General features: G+C 38.9%; 1 non-coding gene across 1 annotated transcript; it reads left to right on the top strand.

The window, feature by feature from the left end:
• The first annotated feature begins 6,696 nt into the window (after positions 1-6,696).
• LOC120078878 (small nucleolar RNA R71) lies at positions 6,697-6,803 on the top strand. The gene has a single exon (XR_005482156.1). It is a non-coding gene; the product is annotated as a small nucleolar RNA R71 (small nucleolar RNA).
• Positions 6,804-7,341: the final 538 nt, after the last annotated feature.

Below are 7,341 nucleotides of genomic sequence, written 5' to 3'. Positions count from 1 at the left end.
GAGGATAAAAAGTATGAAAGAAAGAGTTGGCAATTGTAAAGAGTAGTAACCATGCAAAAATTAAGACAGATTCATGAAAAAAAAAAAACAAAAAAGGATACTAAGAAAGGATATACTTCGTCCTGATGAATGTATGTCACTAATCATCACAGGGACTAAGTGTTTCTTCTTTATTCTGGCTTCCTCAAGTCCACAGAGGTTTTCTCGCATTGGAAATCTCCTCTATGATACATCTTTACTCTTTGTCCATTTACCTTAAATGCATTGGTCCCATCTTCTTTTGTCAATTCTACCGCTCCATGCGGGAATACTTCCTTAATTATGAAAGTCCCAGACCAACGCAATTTCAATTTTCTCGAAAAGAAATGCATCCTAGAATTGAACAGTAATATCTTCTGACCTGTCTGGAGATTTTTTTCACAAAGATGCTTATCATGCCATCACTTCATGCGTTCTTTGTAAATTTTGGAATTCTTATATGCCTGTAATCTCCATTCGTCCAGCTCTAGTAGCTGAAGTTTTCTCTCTTCCCCTGCAGCCTTAAGATCAAAGTTAAGCTTCTTAACTGCCCACATCGCCTTATACTCTAGTTTCAACGGCAGATGACAAGCCTTTCCAAACACCAATGCTTACGATGACATGCCTATGGGTGTCTTATAAGCAGTCCTATATGCCCACAAGGCATCGTCAAGCTTCATGGACCAATACTTCCGCGAAGGATTCACCACCTTCTCTAAAATCGACTTGATTTCTCTATTAGAAACCTCTGCTGTCCATTTGTTTGGGGTTGATATGCGGTGGCGATTTATGGTGGACATTGTATTTGATCAGCAGTTTGTTAACAATACGATTCACAAAGTGGGTCCCTTCGTCACTTATTATGGCACCTGGAGTGCCAGAATGAGTGAAGATGTTGCTTTATAAGAACTTAGAGACTGTTGCCGCATCATTTGCAATGCATGAAACAGCTTCATCCATTTGGAAACATAGTCGACGGCCAATAGAATGTATTTATGACCATTTGACGGTCCCATGAAATCTATACCCCAGACGTCGAATAGTTCCACCTCCAATATGATGTTCATTGACATCGCATTTTTTTTTCTGAAATGCTTCCAGTGCGTTGGCACTTATCACATTTCATGGAATATTCTCGTGCATCCTTAAACAGAGTGGGCTAGTAACACACACTTTGCAAAACTTTTGCCGCTGTGCGCTGTCCCCTGAAATGCCCCCCATAGGGTGATTCATGACATTGAACAAGTATGTGCTGGAAAGCAGTCTCTAGAACACAGAGTCTCAATATCTGGTCTGGACCACTTTTGTAGAGATTTGGCTCGTCCCAGTAGTAAAATTTGCATTCATGAATGAGCCACTTCTTCTGATGGGATGTGTAGTTTTCAGGAAATTGTTTGCAGACCAAAAAGTTGACAATATCTACATACTAGGGTAGTTCTTCAATCTTAAGCAACTGCTCATCAGGGAATGATGCGTTTACCTCCGACTGGATGCAATCCACTTCAAGATTCTCTAACCTCGATAAATGGTCAGTGATCTGGTTCTCTATTCCCTTTTGGTCGATTATCTCCATATTAAAGTCTTGGAGTAAGAGAACCCATCAGATTAGTTTAGGCTTTGCATTTTTTTGGTCATTAAATATCTTATCGCCGAGTGGTCGGTGTGGACTACAACTTTTGATCCCAACAAGTAAGGTCTGAATTTTTCAATTACAAAAATTACCGCTAAAAGTTCCTTCTCGGCGGTGGTGTAATTCTCTTGCGTGGAGTTCAATGTTCTGCTAGCATATGCGATGGGGTGTAACATTGTCTTTACCTTTTGTGCCAAGACTGCCTCCATCACATATCCGCTGGCATCGCACAATAGCTCAAATGGCTTTGCCCAATCGGTTGCGATCAGAATTGGCACTGTAGTCAAGGCATCCTTTAGTGCTTTGAATGCGGTGAGGTAGTGTGGATCAAAGTCAAAAGGTCTATCAGCTTCCAACAACGATTCAATGGTCGAGCTATTTTGGAGAAGTCCTTCACAAATCTTCTGTAAAACCCCGCGTGTCCTAAGAAACTTCTCAAAGCTTTCACATTTGCGGGAGGTGGAAGTTTTTTTATAGCTTCAATTTTTGCTTTATCCACCTCTAGCCCATTCTTTGAAACCTTGTGCCTAAGCACAATTCTTTCTTTAACCATGAAATGACATTTTTCCCAGTTCAACACCAAATTAGTCTCTTCACATCTTTTCAGTATTCTCTCCAAGTTTTACAGACAGATTTCATATGTTTGACCATACACTGAGAAATCAACCATAAAGATTTCAACTGAGTTTTCAAGGTACTCAAAGAAGATTGTCATCATACACCTTTGAAACGTGCTGGGCGCATTGCATAGTCCAAAAGGCATGCGACGAAAGGCAAACATTCCATATGGATAGGTGAATGTGGTCTTTTCTTGATCCTCTGGTGCAATCATAATTTAGTTATAGCCTGCGTACCCATCAAGGAAACAGAAATAGTCATTCCCTACTAGTCGGTCGAGCATTTGATCAATGAAAGGTAATGGGAAATGATCTTTCTTTATCGCCACATTAAGTTTCCTATAGTCCATACAGATCCGCCAACTTGTGATAGCCCTCATAGGGATCAATTCGTTGTTTGCATTAGGGACTACTGTCATTTTACCCTTCTTGGGAACGCATTGCACGGGGCTGACCCACGTGCTATCTGCGATAGGGTAGATAATGTCGGCATCTAGCCATTTAATGATTTCTTTTTTAACAACCTCTTTCATCGTAGGTTTCAGTCTGCATTGATGTTCTATCGAGTCTTTCTGGGTTTCTTTAAGCCGAATTCGATGCATGCAATACGTCGGGCTAATACCTCTGATGTCTGCAAGCGTCCATCTGATTGCTTTAATATACTTCTTTAGAATTCTGAGCAGTGCAGTTTATTTTTCTTCAGGTAACGCAGAGGATATGATGACCGGTAAGGTTTCATTCTGGCTAAGAAAAACTTACTTCAAGTGGGTTGGTAGAGTTTTTAGTTCCAGTGTAGGTGGTTACTCTAGGGAGGACTTCTATGCTTTTCTTTCTTTATCCAAATTCAACATTTCTTCATTGTCCACTGTTTTTGTTATTGCATGGCAGGTTTCTAAAGATGCTGTCACATCCTCATTTTCTTCATTTTCTTCCTCAGACTCCCAATCTTCGATGTAAGTGTGTTCATCGTCGGAATCTGATAAGCCTTCCTCTTTCAGGAAATTCATTGCCTTGATAATATTAAATCTGAGCTTCTTTCCATTGATGCTCACTGTGATTTCTTCCTTGTGCACATCTATTTGAGCATGATCAATAGACAAGAATGGTTGTCCCAATATGATTGGCACATCTTTATCTACCTCATAATCTAGGATAATGAAGTCTGCAGGTAGAATGAACTTGTCTATTGTTACCAAGACATCTTTTAATTTTCCTTCAGAGTGTACAGGGGACCTATCTGCAAGTTGGAAAGTCACCGTTGTGGGTGTTAGTTGTTCTAATTCAATTGTTTGAAGATTAAAAGGGGCATTAAGTTTATGCTAGCCCCAAGATCGCATAATGCTTGACCAATGTAGATCCCTCCTATTGAGCAGGGTATTATGAAACTGCCTGGGTCCCGCATCTTTGGTGAGATTATAGTATTTGATTCTTGTGTTAATGTCACCATGGAAAATTTTCCCGTGTTTCTCTTCTTCGAAACAATGTCCTTAAAAAACTTGGCATACACCGGCATTTGCTCTATCGCTTCTATAAATGGAATATTGATGTGTAGTTGTTTCAATATTTCCAGGAAGTGATGGTACTAACCTTCATCATTTTGTTTCTTCTTCAGTCTTTGAGGAAATGAAGGTAGCTGTACTTTCACTGTTCCATGGTCTGGAGGCTTAGAGGTGATCGCAGCTTCAGGTTCCATAGTCTCGAACTCCTTTGACTCAGTTTGCGACAACGGTTTCTTTGATTCAATTGCAGATTGCTTCTTTGGATCGGTCTTGCTAGGCTCCTTCCTGACTTCTATCGTCGCCTTTCCACTTCTTAGGGTGACTGATTGGCAGTGTTCTTTCCCTGTATTCCCTAGATTACATGGACACTCAGTTGAGCTAGGCAATGTCTCTTGAGGTCTGTTCTTTAGCTCTCCTGCAATTTGTCCTATCTGAATTTCCAAATTGCGGATGGATGTAGCTTGGTTTTGAAGGACTGTTCCATTCTTTTTGATGTATTGCTTCAAAAGTTTTCCAGGGATGATGATGGTGGTGTTTGAGAGCTGCGAGCTTGCTGTTGCTGTTGTCCGTTAGTTCTTTGGAAAAATCCTGGTGGTCCTTCTATCTAAGCCATAGGTTGGTTGCCTTGCTATTGGTTGTTCTTCTAAGAAAAATTAGAGTGATTTCGCCACCCCGAGTTGTAGGTGTTTGAAAAAGGATTGTTTTTTACAAAGTAGATTGATTGAGAATTTCGTGGACACTCCTCAACATAATGCGATTCTTCACATGCAACACAGTTGGCTTGTTTGCTCTATCACACTGACCTACCCACTTCGAGTTCTGGAATTGTTTATTGCGATGCTTTGCAACAAATTTATCATCGCAATCATATCATTTTGCAATGATGCGATGGCACCATTGTTGGGTTCTATGTCCTAAAACTCGTTGTTTGTAAGCAATGGAACTTATTCTGAAAATTCAATAAAGGTGTTATTGAATAGATCTATTGCTTGAATAGAAATCCAATAAACCTAAAAGTCCCTTGACTATTGGATGAGTACTTGAACTTTATGTGAAGACATAAAGGTGGATCAGGTTCGAGTAAATAGTCAAAATGATCTATAGTACATGGCTAGGGTTGGGTACCTTATTCTGGTAACACTATTAGATACAACTTGCTCTATAATTGTTACAAAAAGTTGTAAAGTGCTACAAATGAAGTGATCCTAATTCGTTCATGTTGGACGTGAGGAGTGGGGGTGTCCTTGTGCAAAAGAGTTTGTACAAGATCAGACCACAAAATGAGTCACTCTTACTTTATAATGTTGTTTACTAATTAAGACTGACTATTTCAAAGCGATGACTCAGGTAACTTGACCTTAATCCTGAGCTAACTATGAACTCCTGTTTATCTGGGATTGCCCTTAGATTTGCATAGGTTAGGGTTGGTTTAACAGCGTCGGCTCAATATGACTGCCATTTCAGGGGTAAGTTTGGATAGATAGCTGGGGACATGGGGTGCAAGAGGGAATTCACTCCTACTCACTTTAGGGATAGTAGAGAGGTTGTTTCCCTAAGTGCTGATTTTAGGGCTTGAACAAGGGATCCCGCTCTCTCATTTGGAATGAGAGGGACTCAGTTTTGTGATTGGATCACAAAACAATTGTTCATTAGAGGATCAGTGGGGACTTAAGGAACAAGAGGTAATTCCGAGGGTAAAACAAAGATTTGACCTAACCATTATTACGAATAACCTGTGAAGGGTTAACTTACTAATCATGGTTATATCGAGTAGACATAATATATCTACAGTGAAAGGAGTTCAACTATGGGCTTTAGTGAAGTGACCCATTAGTTAACAAATGGGGGTTAGATCTGTCTGATGAGTTTAGCCAATTAATCTCGGATCGTTGGAGCCCATGATCTGTAGGTCCATGAGGTCCTCCTACTAGCTCGGAAATGGATTTTCTCTAGAGTAGTGTGATAAGTTAATTTGAAACATTCAAATAAGAATCAAACGAAAATTGGAGAAAATATATTTAAATATGATTTAAATATATGAAGATGAATTTGTGTAAAAATTAATTTATTAGGTATTAAATTAATTAGAATTATTTAAATTGTTTAAATAATTATTTATTAATTTTATTAGAAAATTAATTTGTAAAATTAATAAATTTTGATTTTAGAAATAAAATATTATTTTCAAATCAATTTTGGATTTTTGAAAAATGGAAAAATTACACAACTTGAAAAATGGGTTTTTCAAGTCATTTTCAACTTGCTCACAAGGAACCCACCACCTACTTCTTTGGTTTACTCTAAACATGAGCAAAATCCCATGCAGTACATCTCTTTGCATGATAGTCTGCAATATATTGAAGAGATTGGAGTGAAGAAAGGCATGAGAACGGACCAAATTTTTGCTGAAAATTTCAGATGAAGAAGGTGTTCTTCAATGGGTTTTGTTCAGTGAGTTTTCTCCATATTCCTTTTGATTCCAGCTTATTTTGAGTCCCACAACTCAATCTAGAGCACCAAGAGGATAGTAGGAAAGATCTTGTGGTGGTATACACAAGGATTCGAAGGATTTGCAGCTGAAAATGGAGATTTCCTTGGTTCGGCCAAGGTATATTTATGGAACCCATTATACTCTATTTTTAGCATGTTTCTTTTCAACCAAAATTAATGAATTAGAATGCTTATGGATCCTGATTTCTTCCGTTGCGTTCTGTTGTAGATCCAACAACCATTACTTGCATTACATTATCTGGGTTTTGCTCTTTGATCGTTTTCTTGCCAACCTTCGTGGTTTTTTGAGATGCGATCAAGAATGTTCTTTGCCGCATCATATGTTTTGTTCAGCAGACCTCCTGTTGCCACCGCATTGTCAGCTGTCTGCAATGCAAAATTGAGTCCATGATAGAAAATCTCCATTTGGAGGCAATCCGACAATCCATTGTGTGGGCAATCGCGTACTTGTCTCTTGAATCTCACCCATGCATCACTGAGCGATTCATCTTTTTCTTGTTCAAAATTGGTGATCAATTTCCTTCTTCTGGCATTTTATGTGGGAGGGAATTACTTCTTCATAAACTTTTCCACAACTTGCTCCCATGAAGTTATCTCTCCTGGTTCGAGAGAGTATGCCTATTATCTTACTTTATTGCATAGTGAAAATGGAAATAACGTGAGTTGAACCTCTTCTGGGGAAATATTAGGGAACACAAAAGTGTTACAAATTTCAATGAAGCTTCATAGATGGGCGTACAGATCTTCACCACGCCGTCCTCCGAACTGTCCTGCTATTTGTATCATTTGTAACATTACTGGCTTCATCTTGAACCTTGATCCATCCAATGTTGGTCTCATGATTCCTGGGGAGAAATCATACAAGTTTGGTGACACATAGTTGATAACGGGCAGAAATACACGTTATCATAGTACTAAGTTCTTAAACAATGTTGGCTTGCATTGATAAAATATGTTAAATTGTATCCAAAAAGCATCACATTCATAATATTGAGGTCGTATGCATTCATCGCATAGGAACAGTGTTTTTATGCAGATTATGCGTGAACGCAAGGTGGAAATTGCG

Source organism: Benincasa hispida, unplaced genomic scaffold (assembly GCF_027475165.1).
Source record: "Benincasa hispida cultivar pf3 unplaced genomic scaffold, pf3_genome.v1.1 HicScf730, whole genome shotgun sequence".
Lineage (NCBI taxonomy): Eukaryota > Viridiplantae > Streptophyta > Magnoliopsida > Cucurbitales > Cucurbitaceae > Benincasa > Benincasa hispida.
The sequence above is the reverse complement of the archived record's forward strand: the minus strand, read 5'-3'. Positions and strand labels throughout refer to the sequence as shown.